This window comes from Silene latifolia, chromosome Y (genome assembly GCF_048544455.1).
Source record: "Silene latifolia isolate original U9 population chromosome Y, ASM4854445v1, whole genome shotgun sequence".
Taxonomy (NCBI): domain Eukaryota; kingdom Viridiplantae; phylum Streptophyta; class Magnoliopsida; order Caryophyllales; family Caryophyllaceae; genus Silene; species Silene latifolia.
In genome coordinates this window covers 50,511,737-50,531,066 of record NC_133538.1, presented here as the reverse complement: position 1 = coordinate 50,531,066, position 19,330 = coordinate 50,511,737, and the positions used below count along the sequence as shown (strand labels likewise).

Sequence of the window (19,330 nt, the reverse complement as noted above, 5' to 3'; positions counted from 1 at the left end):
AATGTAAATGCCATTGATAGAGGAAGCTTGGCCTATGACCAAGTCGTTCCTAGAAATAGTACAACGATTGTTCTTAATGACAAAACAAAAACCGTCCATGTCTAGCATGGCGATTGAAATAATGTTTTTAGAGAGCGTAGGCACATAAAAACAATTATGCAAATACAACTCAAATCCATTAGGCAAAGCTAAAACATAAGTTCCCTTGGATTCGGCCGCTACCCGAGCTCCATTTCCAAGGCGTAGATCCACATCTCCCTTGCTAAGCCTCTCCACATCTCTTAAACCCTGTAAATGATTACAAAGGTGAGAACCACAACCGGTATCTAGTACCCATGTCGTAGTGGAAGTATAATTTATATCAATAACATAAATTTCTTTAGGAATTGTACCTTTTGGAGCAATGAGTCCTTCCCTTATATTTCGCAAATACATGGGACAATTCCTAAGCCAATGTCCCATGCCATAGCAATAATGGCACTCATCATTAACTTGCTTGAAGTTTTTGATTTTCTTTCCTTTCTTCTTGAACCTCTTGCCCTTTGAATCAAGAACTTGATTGCTAGAGCTCCCACTAGCTTTGGCATCCTTATCTTCCAGAGATAAAGACCCTATAGATCGTATGAGGTAGTCTTCCTGAGACAGACTCACACGAGGTCTAGTAAAAGTGGGTGGTTTAGAAGAGGTGATGAAGTTAAGGTTTCCATCCGAACCTATCTCGAAATGAAGTTCTCTAGTTGTATCTAAATTATTGTTGGAGCATACGTCGTCAAGAACATGGTGATATGACTCAATAGTTATCGGTGCGGTAGCATTTGTTGGATTCATTGTAATGCACTATAAATATGGAGGAAAGGAAATATTAACATTTGTCTTTTTAAATCATACTTGCAAATTAACAAGATATGAACATTTATATAGTGATCTCTACCCAACTATTATAAATGATTCCAAGACCCAAATTCATATCAACTTAGGCACGGGGTAGCCGATGCAACCTTCATTAATATAACTCGGTGGATTAACCTTTTAATCGATTCTACTTTTAGAACTCTTGGTCGATAAAATTACTCTAATGTTTATCTATAGCCCAAAACACATCAACAAGGGCACGGGGTAGCCGATGCATCCCTTATCAATAACTTTTGTTGAGTTCAATCCACATTTCGAATAAATGTGTCCATTATCCAAACCCACATCAACTTGGGCACGGGGTAGCCGATACATCCCTTATCAACACGAATTCGATGGATTAACATTCATCACCCACTTCCCCTACGTAACAAGGTTTGTAACTCGGGGTAGCCGAGTGCACTCCCTCACGAAATAGGTTTTCATGGTTTCTACTAATTGGTAAGGCTATGTCTCACTTAATTGTTTTAGCGAGAGGTCATGCCAATTTATTATCTATCACGTTTTAAGTGAACTAAAGCGGTGAACTACGATAATTTGAATTGACACGGTCGATAAACTCGATAAGATAAAAATGCATGTTTTAGTTATGGCGATTTAGCGATGCATGTGACATAAAATAAAATGCAAGCATAAAGATAAATAAATCCTAGTATGGCCTTTCCTAAAATAGAAAAACTATTTAACTATTACATATTCGGAAACCAACTCCATTGGTCCCTTGAACTTCGGTTGTGGCACGCATCTCGAGGTAACACCGTGTTTATGTATCGTCATTCTTGAAGAAATCCGTCTTTTGGAACTCCGGAATGAATAAAATTACATAATAAATTACATAATTTCCTATTATACATTTGTAACTAAAATAAAATAAATCTATTAAATTACAAAACGGTGATACGAGATCACAATAAAATTACAACCGAATCGATATTCCCATACATTTCGGGAAATACCAATTAAAATCTAAGGCCATACTAAGTAAAATTACATAATTCAAAAATTACATAAATTAAAATTATGACAATCATAAAGAAAATGCAGCATTATAATATGTAATAACATGCTCAATTTTATGCTAAATCGCCTTTTAATTAGCCAATATCGTATATTACTCGGTTTTTACGGATTTGCGTGATTTCAACATTTTATAATCACAAAAATGCATAAACTCATATTTATGCATAAGTTAATTACCCTAACCTCTTAGGACTCAAAATTTAGTCTTCACTAATAATTTGACCATAATTAACCCATATTTTATAAAAATTGTTCATAAATGGACCAAAAATTACAAAAATAAGCTATTAAACATCAAATAAATCACAAAATTTCAAATAAATTCAAAATTTGAAATTTTAAACTCATGAACATTCTGGAAAAATTCCATGACACTCATAATGTTCAAAATCTTAGGTTAAAAAATTTCGAAAATTTACCGGAAAAACAATGTTGCGGTTTATCGATTTTTAATAAAATAATCATAAAAACATGGAAAAATTATTTTCACTAAATTTTCAATTTTAGATCTGAAAAATATAATAAAATGCAATATTAGACGTTTTTCCTAAGTCATAGATTATGTTTTATTAATTTTTCACTAATAATGTCACTATTTATGCTATTTTTCTTCAAAAATCCATAAATCATGCAAAAAGACTTCTTTATAGCCAATTATTTTACACACATCTTGTAAAATTGCATGTGACAACATATTAATTTTCTATGACCATATTCGAAATTTAACTCATATTAACCTATTTTTCACCTAAATCCGAATTTAATAATGAAAAATTCATTTTTCGAGCATAACAAGTCCAAAAATTATGAAAATTTACAGGTTATCTCAAGATAATATATGTGACAACATATCCAAAAATCAATGGAAAATTCGAAGTATAGCTAATTTTAGACCAAAAATGACATTTTTACTCATAAAATCACATTTAAATGCCATTATTGTAAATTATGAACAATAAAAATCCGAAAAATTAACCAAAATATCCTAAAACATTTTAGGACCAGAAATTAACATGCATGGTTTAATTTCGTGATATATCATAATAACACAAATTTTACAAGTTTTATTTGTTATTCTTATAACTCGGAAAAACTTTTAACCGATTTGCATGCAAACAACCGTGGCTCTGATACCGATTGAAGGAAATGTAGATTCATATACATACTAACATACTCATATATGTCTAAATTAATTTGTCATAAAATTAAATGTGGATTTTATGCATGCAAACAATATAATAAAATAGAGAAGAAATCATATCCTTACATTGAGATTTCGGTTCAAATGGCCACAACAGAAATCTCCTTTTCTTTTGTTCTTGAGCTTTCCTTTAATGGAAGAACAAGGTCCAAGTGTAGGATCTCTCCTTAGGAATAATACCCAAAGCTAACCCTTAATCTAATTAATATTATTTGATCTAGTATAATATTAATCTTGTGAAAAATTGAATAAAAAATGTTTGGTTTTTAGCTCCTAAAGCCGGGTAGAGGAGAAGGAATTTTGGAGTATATTATCTCTCTAATTTATCATAAAAATGTAGAGAGGAAATTTTTATTTCTTACACTAGAAAAATGAATGTGAATGAATGAATAATTTAGAGGAGAAAAACTCTCTAAATGCTCTAGGAAAAACCGGTGGGGGGAGGAGCTTTTGGGGAGCCAATGCATGCCCATATTTGTCTTCACAAGGTAAATAGGGTTGCATGGCTACTCTAGCTTTTAATCATTATGTTTTCTATTTAAAATATAAACACAATTTTAGCCTAATACTCCTCTAATATTTCGGCACTTTTAGTTAATATGGATTCCATATTATTTTTGTCAATTGTCAATATGTCACATGTCACATGTCACATAAATTTGTTATGTATTTTTTAACATATTAAAAATCAACGTATTAATAAAAATACGTCACATACAAAAATCGACTTAGTAATTTCATAATTACTTGTGCCAAAATATTTTACCAATTTATAAATCACAACAGATTGTATTTATAATAATTCATTCAATTCCGATTGTTTCTTTAAACAATAATTTCATCCGAGTAATGATACAATTCGATTACTCAGACCGTATCTCATTTAATCACATTTCAATTTGATACGTAAATTTCACTTCCAAAATCGTCCGTCAATTTTTCAAGTAATTTAATTAACTCGTAACGTTATACGATTAATTAAATAATCAATTAAGAGTGTTGCCCTATAGGTATGACCTAGGGGTCAATCGATCACCACCGTCGCACGACGACAAGTAATGTCAAACTCTAGTCACCCAATCATTACCGATATATGTTGACCGATTGTTTGAGATAAATACTTCCTAATTTGTATTCTTTAAAATGAGATTTAATAATGATATTTAAATCATGTAATCGCACTATTGTTGAGGACACTTTTCCCAACAATATTTTGATTCAAGGATTGGTTAAATTTTATTCGATATAAAATCAAAATATTGGGTAGAAGACATAAAAAACCATTTAATTTTTTTATTTCACAATTTAATTATATTTGTTTAATACATTCTTGTCAATATGCATGAAAAATAAAATATAATTACAAGAAATTCCATTTTATTTTTTATCTTACTTTCAATTGAATAATAATGGACTCAAATTCAAATAAAATCCAAAATCCAATTCTATTTCTATTATACGATAAATATAATAGAAATTATGAGCTCTAAATAGAAAACAAAGAAAAAAATAAAATATTAAATATAGAAGAAAACTTTTGTTAGATTAGCAGTACAAATAAAAGTCCAGGCCTAAAAAAGTTCTACCAAATTACAACCTCATTATCTTTCGTTTTTATAAAAAAAATTCTTATTATTCATTAATTGAACTTCGTTTGCTTAAATCGAAATTCTTTAAAAACCTCCGCCCTCCTTAAAATAACATAAACAGTTTCTGTAGGTTGAGCGCCTTTTTGAATAAATTCTAGAATAGCAGGAACATTTAAATAAGTTTGATTTTTTATCGGATCATAAAAACCTACTTTATGCAGATCTCTTCCCTCTCTTCGGGACAGAACATCAATTGCAACTATTCGATAGACGGCTCATTGGGATAGATTTAACCGCCCTTGGGAACGTATAGGAAGTTTTCTCCTCGTACGGCTCGAGAAAAAATGATTAAAAAAATGTATGTATAAATTAGAATGCCCAATAAAAAAGTCTATAAAATCCTCAATCCTCAAATGAATTAAAATTAAGGCCTTTTTTTACTCATCTTTACTCAAAAAAAAAATCATTTGTATACTCATTACTCAAGTTGGATAGGTTTCAAGGAGCCCAAAATAAAAAAATCCTTTATTTAGCATTTATTGAGTAGTCTAAAATACCCTTTGTTTTGTCTCATTTAAGATCGATTTGAATTGATCCCAATCAATTGTTGCGACAATTAAAAAGAGTCTTTCCTTGTTCCGGAAGCCTTTATCATCTTGTTTTTTGAATCATTGGGTTTAAACATTGCTTCGTTGATTTTTAATCCTTTCAAAAATGGCAGCAACAGACCTTTTTGTTATTTATTTCTATCAAAGAATCTAATCATATGAACCAGGGATTTCTGCACGATATATATAAATCCAATTAATTGAAAAGGTTTATCAAAATCTCCTGGGGGATTCATAATTTGCTTGATTTTGATCCTTTACTATTTTTCTGTCAAAGATAACTTACGAAGCTGTTCCAACTTATTCTTTTTATTACCACAAACCCTAGACCCCTCTCCCTTGATAAATTGCTCAGTACTTTCTACTCGAGCTCCATCATATTCCATTACACCCCAACAAACCGGGTTCGAGTGAAACAGAAAAAAAGATGTCGAGTTAAGAGCATCCTTTATTATAGAAGTTATAGAATGATGGATATAAGAATCCACAACAGATGATGTCCATCAAGTCGCACGTTGCTTTCTACCACATCGTTTCAAACGAAGTTTTACCATAACATTCCTCGAATTTGGAACTGGGTTCCGGTTTGCAGTTGATTCAATTATCAAATCATGATTAGTCGTTGGTTCACAGTTAAGACAATTGTTACATAGATTAGATACGTAATATATCTTACTTTTTTTTTAGTATTGTTCTATCTTCTAATTTTTTTATTTCCTAATTAACATTTTTTATACAAATTGCAAACAATTAAAATTGACAATAAGACGATATCCCTAAGAGATAAGCTAAAAGAGTTTTAAACTCAACCTTTAAATATATTAATTTTATTCACATTCATTTATATTGATATATAATATATATCTAAAAAGAAAATAATAGTAAAAAACAATCAGTTTTATGGGGATGAACAAAAAAGAACTAACTTCCTTCTATAATTTTAGATGAATATTTTTTCTATATAATATATTCCTATATCATATATAGATATGGAGGATGGATATAGGATAGGTAAATGCACCACTTTTTTTTATAATTAAAATTTCTCTAATCTATAACCCCATCGTGCCTCAATACCCAATGGGTGCGCCTTTTGTTGCGTGGAATTTGAGTTCGTATCGTTGTGAAATATGTGAAAAAGATCTAATTTTTTTTATTCTAATTGTAACACCCGCCAATCTCCAACCTTGATTTTTGCAATGTGTTCGAGTCAAATGGTGAGTTCAAAATATTTTCTCGGATGTTAACTCTTTGAATCTATTTAATTATTTTTGGCCGAAAAACCCATTTTATATCATATGATCATTTTGTGACAAAGATCACTTTTATTTATTTATACATCAAAGTTTCGAAGTGGGCATTTAATATTATATTTGAATTGACAACGCATTTTAATATTTTCTCGAAATACATTTTACGTACGAAATTTTTTTTCTTTGCAACGTCTCGGAGGAAACTCTTATTTTTCGGTTTAAAGCTAAATTTTTCTTAGTGATAAATATTCTATGAAAATAATTTGAGTTACGATTTTATCTTCGACCGTATACTTTTATAATTTTACGAAATGGGTCAAATACGAGTCTTATTTCAGCCGTGTATTATACTTATGCTACTCGCCCATATTAATTGCAACATTTTCTTTTAACTTAGATATTTTGCATACAAAATTGTTTGTTGGGATAAAACTTGTCAAAGAAGAAAACTTTTTCTTCCTATTCATTTTGGTTGTTGGCGTGAAATTGGGAAGGGATTAGAAGATATTTTTTTTTTCAAAGTTTGGCAGGATTATATTTCCTAATAATCTACTCCTTTTCTTTCGTCATTCACAACAAAAAAAAGTTTAACAAAAGAAAAACACAAACTTTCTCTCTCAAAGGGTCGTGTATCTTAGCAGTCCATCGGATCAAATTTTTGATCATTAACTCCTTAATTCTTTTGCTAATTCGTTCTGAGATCGTTGTTATCGTAAGGTCTATCAAGAGAACTCTGACGCACACGAGTATTTTGTTGATTCGGATCTTGACGAATAAGGTACTTCGACATTGCTCGGTATTACGCGATATTTATGTTGTAATTGCTTGTATTAAGAATTTTCATATGAATTTGTGGATTTTGTATGCTGGCTGTGACTTACCTTTATGGTAGTCTCAAGATTTTTTAATCTTGTTTTCACTAGTTTCGTTATAAACGTTATAAATCGTCTTGTTGAAACAATTTAAATGTTTGTGGTTAATTTTTTCCCAAAATTAGTAATGGGCCGAGTCTTATTAACTCTTGCAAGATAAATTTTTTTTTGTACGTAAGTATGGTTGCATGCATGCTGTGTCGTGCGTAGTATTTTCATTCTTTTTACTTTCTATTTTGGTCGCATGCTAATTACGATATTTCATAAAATTCCGTCCTATGTTATTTGGCTGTGAGTTTTAGTGTAGTCCATGGAAAATTATAAACATTCTGGTTTCTCAAGATTTTGTGTCTAAAATGTTATGTTTTGTATTTTATTTTGATAGAGTAAATTGCCTTGTGAAAATGAGTATTTTTCGTCTTGTTCGAAGGAAAACCGAATGCTTCATCAATCTTTGCTCATTTCGAAATTATGACTTTCCACATAAGTTTTTGTCACAAAATTAATATTCGTGTTGAATAATAAATATATGATATTTTCGGAATTTTTAATCGACCGAATTGGTGACAGGATGAAATATTCGATCTACGCGATAAAAATAGCATTTTCGACTAAAATATTAAATCTGCAAAATTTTATGTTGAAAAATATATATTTAGGGTTGAATATGTGTTCTGGTGTTATTTTATAATTTTCGAAAATTTATAATTCAATCAACTAATTTTTTATTGATTTTATCGCGTTTGCGAGAAAACGGGTTTTACGCTAGTTTTCATTGTGAAATTAATCTTAAAAATAGCTAAGGCTTGTTGTTATGAGAGTTTGACATTTTGGACATGTTTTAAGATGTCTACATTTTAAATTATGGAAGTAAACCATGTGTTTCTTATTTTTGGTTGATTTTAAAATTTAGCGAAACGTTCGTAAATTCTGCCGAACCTGACAGTTTGTATGCAAAATTTGTTTCGCCTGTTTCAAAGTCTGATACTCAAAATTTTTAAAAAGAGACTACTGTTATTTATAAGTCTGGAATCTACAAAAAAAATTTCAGAAATGTTCGTTGTACGATTTGCTCATGAAAAATTATTTATTAACAGCTCGCCGATAAACTGAAAATCTATCATCAGTCAAAAGAATAATTCTTAAAATGACTTTCCCTTATGATCCGGTGACTAAGATTTTTTCTACATAAACTTTGGAATGTCTAGTTATGTTTAGAATTTTACTTTGCTTTAAAATGTTTTCTTAAAGTCGTTTTATGAACTGAAACGTTCTAAATATCATTTTTCGTCAGCTTTTTGAAATGAATTTTTAGACCGCTCATACTTTCGTTTCTTGAAGTTGGTTATTAAATGAAAGTTGTAGCTAAGAGCTACAGGAAACCACGAAAATTGGTTTTGCAACATTTTGATTTGTCTGTATTTAATTATGAATTTTACAGTATTGCTGTCCTATTTTTAAAATCTGATTTTAAGAGTTTATCTCGTTAAGGCCCAATAATATATATCTTACTAAAGTACATTAAATCTTTGACTTATTCTAAGCTTTAGTACAGTAACTTTACTAATTCTTAACCTTAAATTTATTTATATTTTTGAAAGTGAAGTCTAAGCTTCCTGTTTCGAAGAAATAAAAGTGTAGTTCACTTACAAACATTTGATTGATATACAATGAATAATATATTATCCTTTGGGATATTTTTAATTTTGGAATAATTAAATTAAGGGCAAAGAATAATGAACTAAGGTATACGAGTTCTTATACAACTACATGATTGGGTACCCTTGTGGGAGGTACAGATTGTCGTAGAGTCATGTACATGTACTTAGACTGTGACTACGCACTACGTGGTAAGACGAGTCCTGTTATAGTCTGTTGTCTAGTGAGTGGACTTGGAGTTGGTCACCTTTGCGTGACACTGGGTTCCCGAAACTAGTGTAAGATGCTGCGGTGTCAAGGAGCATAGCTAAAGTGAAAATATAGCCTGAACTATATTATTTCCATTCTGTCATTCGAAGAATTTTGCTTTTAAGCATGCAGCACGTTTATTTTAAGTGTGAGTTTGATAATTTATTTTTGTTACATATGTTTTTGATATTCCAATCTATTTTGGATATATTATTGCTTCTGTAACATTTATATCATGTGATATGGCTGGGAGAACATCGAGTTACTCCCCACTGATTGTGGCTGTTATGTTTATAACATGACAGGCATTAGCTTTGCTGGGGATTTCTGTGTGAGCTAGCGAGTAATTTGCAGATCTTACTCTTTTTTCCTGCTTTCTTTTATGGTCTTAGTCTTGAACACTTTTGGAGGGTTTTTTTTTTTGCCCTTTCTATATAAGTGGCATTTGTTTATACTTAACCATTTAATTTTTATCCATGAGAATTTTTTTACATTCTCAATTTATAACCGTTAGAACTTTTATCTTTGTGTATTTAATACCATTCGACAGTGTTTCCGCAACTGTTTTGCACTAGATTTTATAGGGGATTATATTAATCGTCAGCCAAAAGAGTAAAACTCTAGCCAATTTTACACCTTAGAAACTTTATAAAACGAATTTTTTTTATTATTATTATTAATTTAAATAAAATTAGATAGGCTCTGGGACGGAAGGATTCGAACCTCCGAATAGAGGGACCAAAACCCGATGCCTTACGGCTTGGCCAAGTCCCACTTCGATTTCTATACTAATAAACACTAATATTGTTGTTGATTATTCGTCAATTCCAACCCAATTATTGAAAGAATCAAGTAGATTATGTTGGTTAGTATTTTAACTTCGACACATGTAGACATAGAAAAAATGAATTTGTTGATCATTACCAAAAATTCCATTAAGATATTATATGAAAGTAGAATTTCTTCTATTCTCTATTGAAAATGGAAGGTTTTTTGATTGGGTGAGTAAGTTCAAAAAACGAAAGATTTTTTACAATCAATAACTCAATCAAAATACAATTTTTTTAAAAATAATCTCCTATGCTTAATATCTTTAGTTTGATCGGTCTTAATTCATCTATTTATTCGAGTAGTTGTTTCTTTGCCAAATTACCGGAGGCCTATGATTTTTTGAGTCCAATTGTCGGTTTTATGCCAGTCATACCTCTACTTCTTTTTCTCTTAGCCTTCGTTCGGCAAGCTGCTCTAAGTTTTAGATAAGATCTTTCGTCTTATCCTATAAACATGAATGCTTTTTTTTTCGAGAATAGAGGATTCTATTCTAATATTCTAATACTCAAACATTAACAAAAAAAAAGTCCTACGATATGAGCCTTAAAATATTTTAAATATTAAAGTAAAATTTCTTAGATCGACACAATCCACATTATCTCGTTTTCCATTCTAACTGTTTTTTTTATAACTGAACAAACCTTATTGTGATCCTCCACAATATCAAGAAGTAGGTATAAAAAATTATTGATAAGTAAAAAGATAATAGATAAGATAATAATAACTTTCTTTTTTATTTCTTATTTATATATATTACAAAATATAAAATAAATGCCTTTCGGCGTCAAACGAAATATAAAAAAATTATGGGATATGCAGTATAAAAATAGGTAATTTATTATCTTTTCAAAAAAAACTCTTGGAGATTTTTAATACTTACTCTCAAACTCTTTGTTTTAACAGTAGTGATATTTTTTGCTTCTCTCTTTATTTTTGGATTCTTATCTAATGATCCGGGGCGTAATCCTGGGCGCGAAGATTAACAAAAGGCTTTTTTGCTTGATTTTTCATCCATTTTTTTCGAGGTTAAAATTTTAACTTTGAAAAGAAAAAAGATTCGAATGAAAAAAAGATATTTAATAATGATCAATGTAAAATGTAACTAGAACACGGAAAGAGAGGGATTCGAACCCTCAGTACAAATAAATCGTACAACGGTTTAGCAATCCGACGCTTTCATCCACTCAACCATCTCTCCCGCTTGCAAATAAATATTAAATAAATTAGAAGATTTTTTTTATGTTAAAAAAAATATTTAATGTAATAAAATCGAATTTAAAATAACTAAAAAATTAATATATTAATATAATATAACATAACAATAAAGTTTATATAATGTTAATATATAACAATAATATATGTATACAAAATATAGAAGTTGTTATTGTGTCATACAATAGTACAACAGTACAACAGCAAGTATAAGTTTTAGATGAAATTCCAATAAGTTGTATAAAGACAAAAAAGAAAGATTCAATTTGACTATAATATATAATTATTATTATATTATATATAAAGAAAGACCCAAAATTTTTAATATTTTTATTCCCGCGGCCTGGCCTGATCAGAACTTCGCCAGGCCTTTTTTTTTTTACTGTATTCGGTGTTCGACAAAAGTGATATTTCGATACAATAATTGAAATGTAGCGGGTATAGTTTAGTGGTAAAAATGTGATTCGTTCTATATAACCCTTTAATAGTTAAGGGGTCCCCCGGTTGATTAGTATTCTAGTCATAAACTTTATTTCAAAAAAGGAATTAATCCCTTACCTTCAATGCCAAATTTGAAGGCAATTATAAATTTTCGTGATTTGTATCCAAAAGTCAATTAAAATAAAACTCTAAATTTTTTATTATGAAATTACGAAACATGAATTTTTTTTGTAATTGGACCACTATTTCCAATTGAATGAGTATAAGTAAGAAATCCAAGGATAAAGATATAAAAAGGGTTGCTAATCGTAACTAAATCTTCCTCATTTTTTTTATAAAGAAAGCAAGGCAAAATGGCTATTAAATGATGACTTTAGTTTACTAGAGGCTTTAATATTTCTTGTAGCTCGGTGGAAACAAAAAACTTTTCCTTATGATTATCTCAACTAGAAATAGAAAACAAAGTAACTTGAAAGATTGTTTGAATCTCTTCTTCTAGAAGGATCATCTAGAAAGCAAGTTTTTTTTGAATTGAATCCATTCATACAAAAAGCTGACATAAATGTTATGGGTGAATTTTTTTTAGTTCCCGCCTAAAATTTTTATCTGGGAATTCCTCCATTTTCCATAAAGGAGCCGAATGAAACCAAAGTTTCATGTTCGGTTTTGAATTAGAAACGCTCAAAATTAAAAACCAGCGTCGACTATAACCCCTAGCCTTCCAAGCTAACGATGCGGGTTCGATTCCCGCTACCCGCTCCGCTCTATTCTATAATAATTAATAGGTCGTTATTGCATTGAATATACAATTAAAAATTAAATATCATCTTTCATACAATCCGATTTTTTTTCAGAACAAGAAAATAGTTAAAGTCAAAAACAAAAAAAAATAGGAATGGTCGGAATGAAATGAAAAGCGTCCATTGTCTAATGGATAGGACAGAAGTCTTCTAAACCTTTAGTATAGGTTCAAATCCTATTGGACGCAATTTTTTCCATATGTTTTTTAAGGAAGAAAGATTGTTTTTTTATATATATTATATACTTATTATATATAAATATAATAATATAATGTATAAATTTTACATTACATTATGCTTGTTCCTGAAGTAAAAAGCGTTCCATTTGTTCTTGAATAACTTCTTTTAAAAGGGCTTCTGCCTCCTCAGTAAATGTTTTGGTAGAAGAGATAATTTCTTGGAATTGCGATTTGTTCGTTTTTAAGTAAGTATGTAATTCAACAATAAATTTTCTTACCTACCCAATTTCTAATGAATCAAGATAACTGTTCGTTCCAGTGTAAATAGTCATTATCTGTTCATCTACCGTAAGAGGGGCAGATTGAGGTTGTTTGAGCAATTCACGTAATCGTTGACCTTGTGCCAATTGATTCAGAGTAGCTTTATCAAGATCATAAGCAAATTGTGCAAAGGCTTCTAATTCTGCGAATTGTGCCAGTTCTAATTTTAATTTACCAGCTACTTGTTTCATGGCTTTAATTTGAGCCGCGGACCCTACTCTAGAAACAGAAATACCCACATTATTGGCCGGTCTGATTCAGCATTGAATAGATCAGCGGATAAAAATATTTGTCCATCTGTAATGGAAATTACATTAGTAGGAATATAGGCCGAAACATCCCCTGATTGGGTTTCGACTATTGGTAAAGCGGTCATACTTCCTTCACCTAAAAAAGAACTTGATGTAGAAGCTCTTTCCAAATGTCTTGAATGCCAATAAAAAACATCTCTTGGGTACGCTTCACGGCCCTGCGGTCTTCGTAGTAGAAGAGACATTTGTCGATAAGCTTGTGCTTGTTTGGAAATATCATCATAAATTATTAAAGTGTGTCGCTCGCGGTACATAAAATATTCCGCCAGTACCGCTCCGTTATAAGGGGCGAGGTACTGTAATGTAGCGGGGGAATTTTCCATTCCGGCTAGCACAATAGTGTATTCCATTGCTCCCCTTTCCTGGAACATATTAACTACCTGCGCCACAGAAGATGCTTTTTGACCAATAGCTACATATAAACATATTATATTTTGCCCTTGTTAATTGAGAATCGTATCTGTAGCTGTTTTGATAATTTTCAACCGATTTAGGTTAAGTTGGGTCAAGGTGGTCTTACTCGTTGTATGTGATTGAGTTTTCTACGTTTAATGGTTGATAAAGAAATAAGAGATGTAACTAATGATTAACACAAGAGATTTGGTGACGCGGAAAACCCAATGTGGGAAACGATCGCGGGAAGGGACGGTACCCTTCCAATGATTGCACTAGCTTTATGTAGGAGAGCGGATAAAGTGATGATGGCACGATAAACTAGCTAGTATAATATGCTTTGTTTGTATGATAGTTCTTGAATGAATATTCTTCCTTGTCTTCTTGGCTATTTATAGGGTAGGAACCCTAGACGTGTCCTACTCCGTTTATGGTAAGTAATATTAGCCCTACCATGCTTCTTTCCATAACCCCCCCTTATACTCCGTTCTCCTTGATCTCCCTGGAATCTCCCTGAATTCTCCCTGATGATTCTTCAATGCGCGAGCTCCTTCTATTCACGGGCCTTTTGTAATTATGAAGCTTCCTCGGCCCAACTCATTAGACGAAATCAGATGGGCTTGTTCCCTATTAGGCCAATGTGTGGATTTTGGCCCAAACAGTGTGCCCCTAATTCCATGTGAGATACGTCTCGAGGCGTCGAATAAGGAATTACGGATTTTAAATCCCGCGCCGTCTTTCACACAACTTCCCAAACACTCATCATTATCCCTACCCCTTCTCCTCATTTCTCGCGCTCCTCTCCCTCTCTCCTCCTTTATAATATAAACTCCCTACCTTCCCCACTTTATTAATTCCTAAAATTAAAACCCCACCCTCTTTCTAAAACCCTTCTTCTTCCCCTCGCTCCCTCTCCGGATTCCGCCATCTTCATCGGTGCTTCGCTTTGTCAGGTACTTCCCTTTTTTTGTAATCTTTCTTTGATCTTCTTCTTCTTTCCTTCTTTGACCATGGGTAAAACTCGTCACACTGCCTCGACCTCTACTCCGAACGACCAAAACCCAAATCCTACTTTTCCTTCCCGTAATCTTTTCGTCCACCCCCACGACTGTAACTCCTCCCTGACCACCGCCGATATCCCTCTGATCAAGGAGTTGCTTGGTCTTGGCGATGGGGTCGATATTCCTATCCCTCAGCCGGGCCAAAAGCTGGAGGCTGTCACTGCAGGATGGGTTTGCCTTTAGCTTTATCCCTTCAGATATGGTCTTCGTTTCCCCTTCCCCAAACTCATGCAAGATTTCCTTCGAACCAACAATTTCGCAATGGCGCAAATTTCGGCCTCCATCTGGAGGGTTCTCTTCTACTCCCTGTTAGCCAGCCAGAATACCAGCAGCACCATCTCCCTGGGTGAGCTGGCTCATATGTATGAGGTCTGGTCCTTGAGAAGAGGCCAGTTTTCTTTTCGCGGTCGTGGTGGGACTCCCTTCAGGCACGTGTCAAATTCGAGGGATGAAAAATGGTTTGAGGATTTCTTCTACCTGAGGAAGGCCTCCATTCAGCCACCCGCCGACTATATTTTCGAAGACTACGTCATAACCTCGAGTAAGTATCTCTCCCAACGCCTGCTTTGCTCCTCCGATGCTTACTGGCTTACTTTTTTTACTTTTGTGCAGGCCCTTGCAGCCTGATCTGTCTGGGTGATTCAGCATCTGCCCACAACAAATTGTTTTGTATCTCTATGCCTGAGAGAAGATTTCCTGATCTACTACCTGGTTTCTCACCTGCTTCTTCTTCAAACCCTCAACAATCCGTTCACAGCATGTCGTCTGGTACGTCGCCTTATGGTACATGTTTTATCTAACGTTCGTGATGCCTGACATCTTGCTGTTTTATCTGGTGATTCACGACACTTGACGTCTGGTTGATTGCAGGTTCTAAAGTCAACCCTCTGGAGGCCATCCTTTAGAGTGCTAAGGGAAAGAGAAACGCTAGGAGCCCTGATGTGGTGTCTGCGTCGACGAGGAGTGCCCCTGCTGCCTCCTTTCAGTCTCCTCCTAATGTTCGTCCCGAGCCTCTGGACGTCAGCCCACTGTCCCGTCATCCCCCTACTCCGCCTGCTAGTCCTGCTGCTGCTGCTGCCAGTGGTGGCATCATTGCTCACTTCCCTGAGGGCTTTGGGAACGTGGATAAGGTACAGTACTGGACTTAGATCGACCAGATCCTCTTCCCTTCTCTAGTGGAAGTCTTCTCAAAATTCTTGCCGGAAGAGATGGCAGAGATTGACATACACAATGCCTTCACGGTGAGTAATCTTCCCCTGCCACCTGTTCTGAATAATTTATGTCGAACATGCTAACTCTTCCTTTTCTGCTCACAGGCCTTCCAATCAGCTCTTTATAACAGAAAAATGATCAACGTGGTGCAGACCACTAGTCGAGCTACCAGTGTCAGGAACAAAGAGTTGTCTGGGACCCTTGCTGATTTGGAACAGCAACGATCTGATCTGAGGGGACGTGTGGCTGAGCTGAAAGCTGAACTTACTGGTGCCAAGAAGAAATTAAAGGAGGGAGCTGACCAGCTGGCGCGCACCTAGGAAGTGTGCAGTACTTTTGCTGACTCCCTCAAGCGTTCTGATGAAAAGATCAGCGAGCTGATCACCCTTGCCACCAATATCATTGCTTATGCTACCTGGCGGGGGTAAGATCAGTGGGATGCGTGCTGTACTTGTTGAGCTTCCAACCCTGCAGTCTATTGAAGAGGAAGAAAGGCAGCTGGCGACTGTTTATCCGGTTCAGCCTGACTTGAGCGTGCTGATGCCTGAGGTTGACGAGGTGAACTCTCCTGCGCTAATGGAGCAGATAGTTGCTGAGGAGGCTGTCGTAGGTGAGGGAGCTCAAGAAGCTGCTGGTACCGAGGGCGTGCAACCTTGTCCTGTACCTGAAATGGGAGGTCAGTAGAAGAAGGCAGAGGAGATGCCAGAAAGGGAGGTCATTGATCTGGCCTCCATTTAAAGGTTTTTATTTTCAAACTTCTTTTGATGGTGGTCTAACCCTGTATGGGCAGATTTGTAAGATTTTTAAAAATTTTGTTTTGTGTTTGCCCGTCGTGGTGACATTCAACTAATCTTGGGGCCGTGTTTTGGCCATATCTTGAAATTCCCCTTGCCTTAGTTTTGGCAAGTTTTATTTATGTCACAACTTATGTTGCTTTGTTTTTTACTTATATACTTAGCTTATGAAGCTGTCGTATCAGCCCGCTGGCCGATTTAAGCTAGTCACGTCAGCCTGACGAGGTTGAGTTAGACTCAGCTAGCTGCCGTGTCAGTCCAATGACTGATTTAGGCATATGCCGCACTTTGAGTGGAGTGGTCGTGTCAACCTATGAGGTTGATTTAGACCACTCACGTCAGCCTGAAAAGACTGATTTAGACTCAGTTAGCTGTCGTGTCAGTCCAATGACTGATTTAGGTGTATGCCGCATTCTGACTACTTAACCTTGTTCATGACGCAAGGTGTGTTCATCATGTTTAAAGCCAACAAGGGCGTACCTTAGGCAAGTTTATCGTCATTCTAGGACCAATGGAACGTTCAAGGATTCTGGTAGCTCAGAGATCCCTGCACTCCATATGTTTGTGCATGCATGCTGGGGCCCTGATTGATTGCGTCGAGTACTCGGTATTGCGAGCTACGTTTTTGGGAGTGGTATCAGGGTAGCTGGATGAGCTTTAAGCTGCCAGCCAGGCTCCCTTTCGTATGTTCCACAAGTCGCCTGGTGAGGGTGCTCCTACTGGAGAATTTAGGTTAGGCATGCTGGAGTTCTATGTGCCTTGTCACCCCGCGTTTGCAGTTGATAGTCCTGCTAGCAACACTTTTAATGTACCATAGATATTAGAGTTCAGAGTAATGTATTCAAAGAAGCCTGAAAACAGAAGATTCCACCAGAGCGATGTGAATTACCTGATGCTGTCTCATGGGGTACCAGAGCAATTGTGGTCCCAGGAAGCTTACAGACCACACAACTCCAATAGTAGCTTTTAAAGTTTAAATAAATAAAAGAAAAGAAAATGGAACAAAATTGGCAGTATGCCTACTACCGTTTTTTTTTTTGGCTTTTTTTGGCTTTTCTGGATACACTACTCTGTACACTAAACTCTACTTATTATTAAAAGTGATACCTCTTCAGGTAAAGTATGTTCCATGGTTTGTGTATGATTTGACCGTCCATAGTCATTAATCTGTACGCCCCATGGCCAACAACGCCTTCTACCTGGTAGGCCCTTCCCATTTGTAGGCAAATTTGCCTGCCTTACGATTCTTGGTGTTTTGGAACACTTCACGGAGAACCAGGTCGCCTACCTCCAGAAGCGTGATTTTTACGTTCTTCTTGTAACTTCTGGCGACTGACTACTTGTAGGCAGCTAGACGTATTTTTGCACTTGCTCGCAGCTCGTCTATCATGTCCAGGCTCCTGATCATCTCTGCACTTTTCAGTTCCCCTATCATACATCCATACCTGTGGGTTGGAACTAGAACTTCTGATGGAATTACTGCTTATGCGCCAAACACCAGACTGAAGGGTGTCTGGCCTGTCGCCGTCTTTGGTGTCATTCTGTCTGACCATTGCACTAGTGGCAATTCATCTGCCCACTTTCCTCCTAACTCCTGTAACCTCCTTCTTAAGTTATCCATGATGAACTTATTGCTGGATTCAGCTTGCCCGTTGGACTTTAGAGTCCTAGGTGCTGACTTTTTCAGGGAGAAGTTCCATTTGGCACAGTATCCTTCCACGTCATTTGAGATGAATTGTGATCCATTGTCACATATAATTTCTGACGGGATACCAAACCTGCAGATGATGTTACGTTTGATAAAAGAAATGACTTGTTTGTCTTTTATCTCTGTGAATGCTTCTGCTTCTATCCATTTGGAAAAATAGTCCGTCATTCTAGCATCCATATTCTGTTTCCCGTGGCTCTAGGCAGAGGACCCACTATATCCATTCTCCACGTCATGAATGGCCAGGGAGAAATGATTCGATGTAAGCGCTTTGCTGGCTGATGGATCATTGGCACTGAGCACTGGCAGGTGTCGTACTTCCGGGTATATTCTGCCGAGTCTGCCCTCATTGTGGGCCAGAAGTAGCCTTGTCTGAGGGCTTTGTTTGACACACTCCTGCCCCCTGCATGGTTTTCACATTCGCCACTGTGGTGGGCATGCAACACAGTCTGTGCTTCTTGCCTATCCAGGGACCGTAAGTAGGGTCCTGCCAGCGACTTCCTAAAAAGCACGTCAACAATTAGTATGAATCTTGAGGCTTTCATTTTAAATCCCCTTACCTCCTTCTTGTCATCTAGCAGTTTGTCGTGTCTCAACCAATCTAGGTATAGCATCCGCCAGTCCCACTCATCTGTCTGGTCGGCTGTCTGATCGATTGGCTGGACAACTATCTGATCGTTCGGCTGGATAGCTGTCTAGCCATC

The 19,330-nt window shown here is 35.0% G+C and overlaps 1 pseudogene; it reads right to left on the bottom strand.

The window, feature by feature from the left end:
• LOC141628017 (ATP synthase subunit alpha, chloroplastic-like) overlaps positions 1-19,330 on the bottom strand; it is a 61,702-nt pseudogene that overhangs the window by 15,391 nt on the left and 26,981 nt on the right.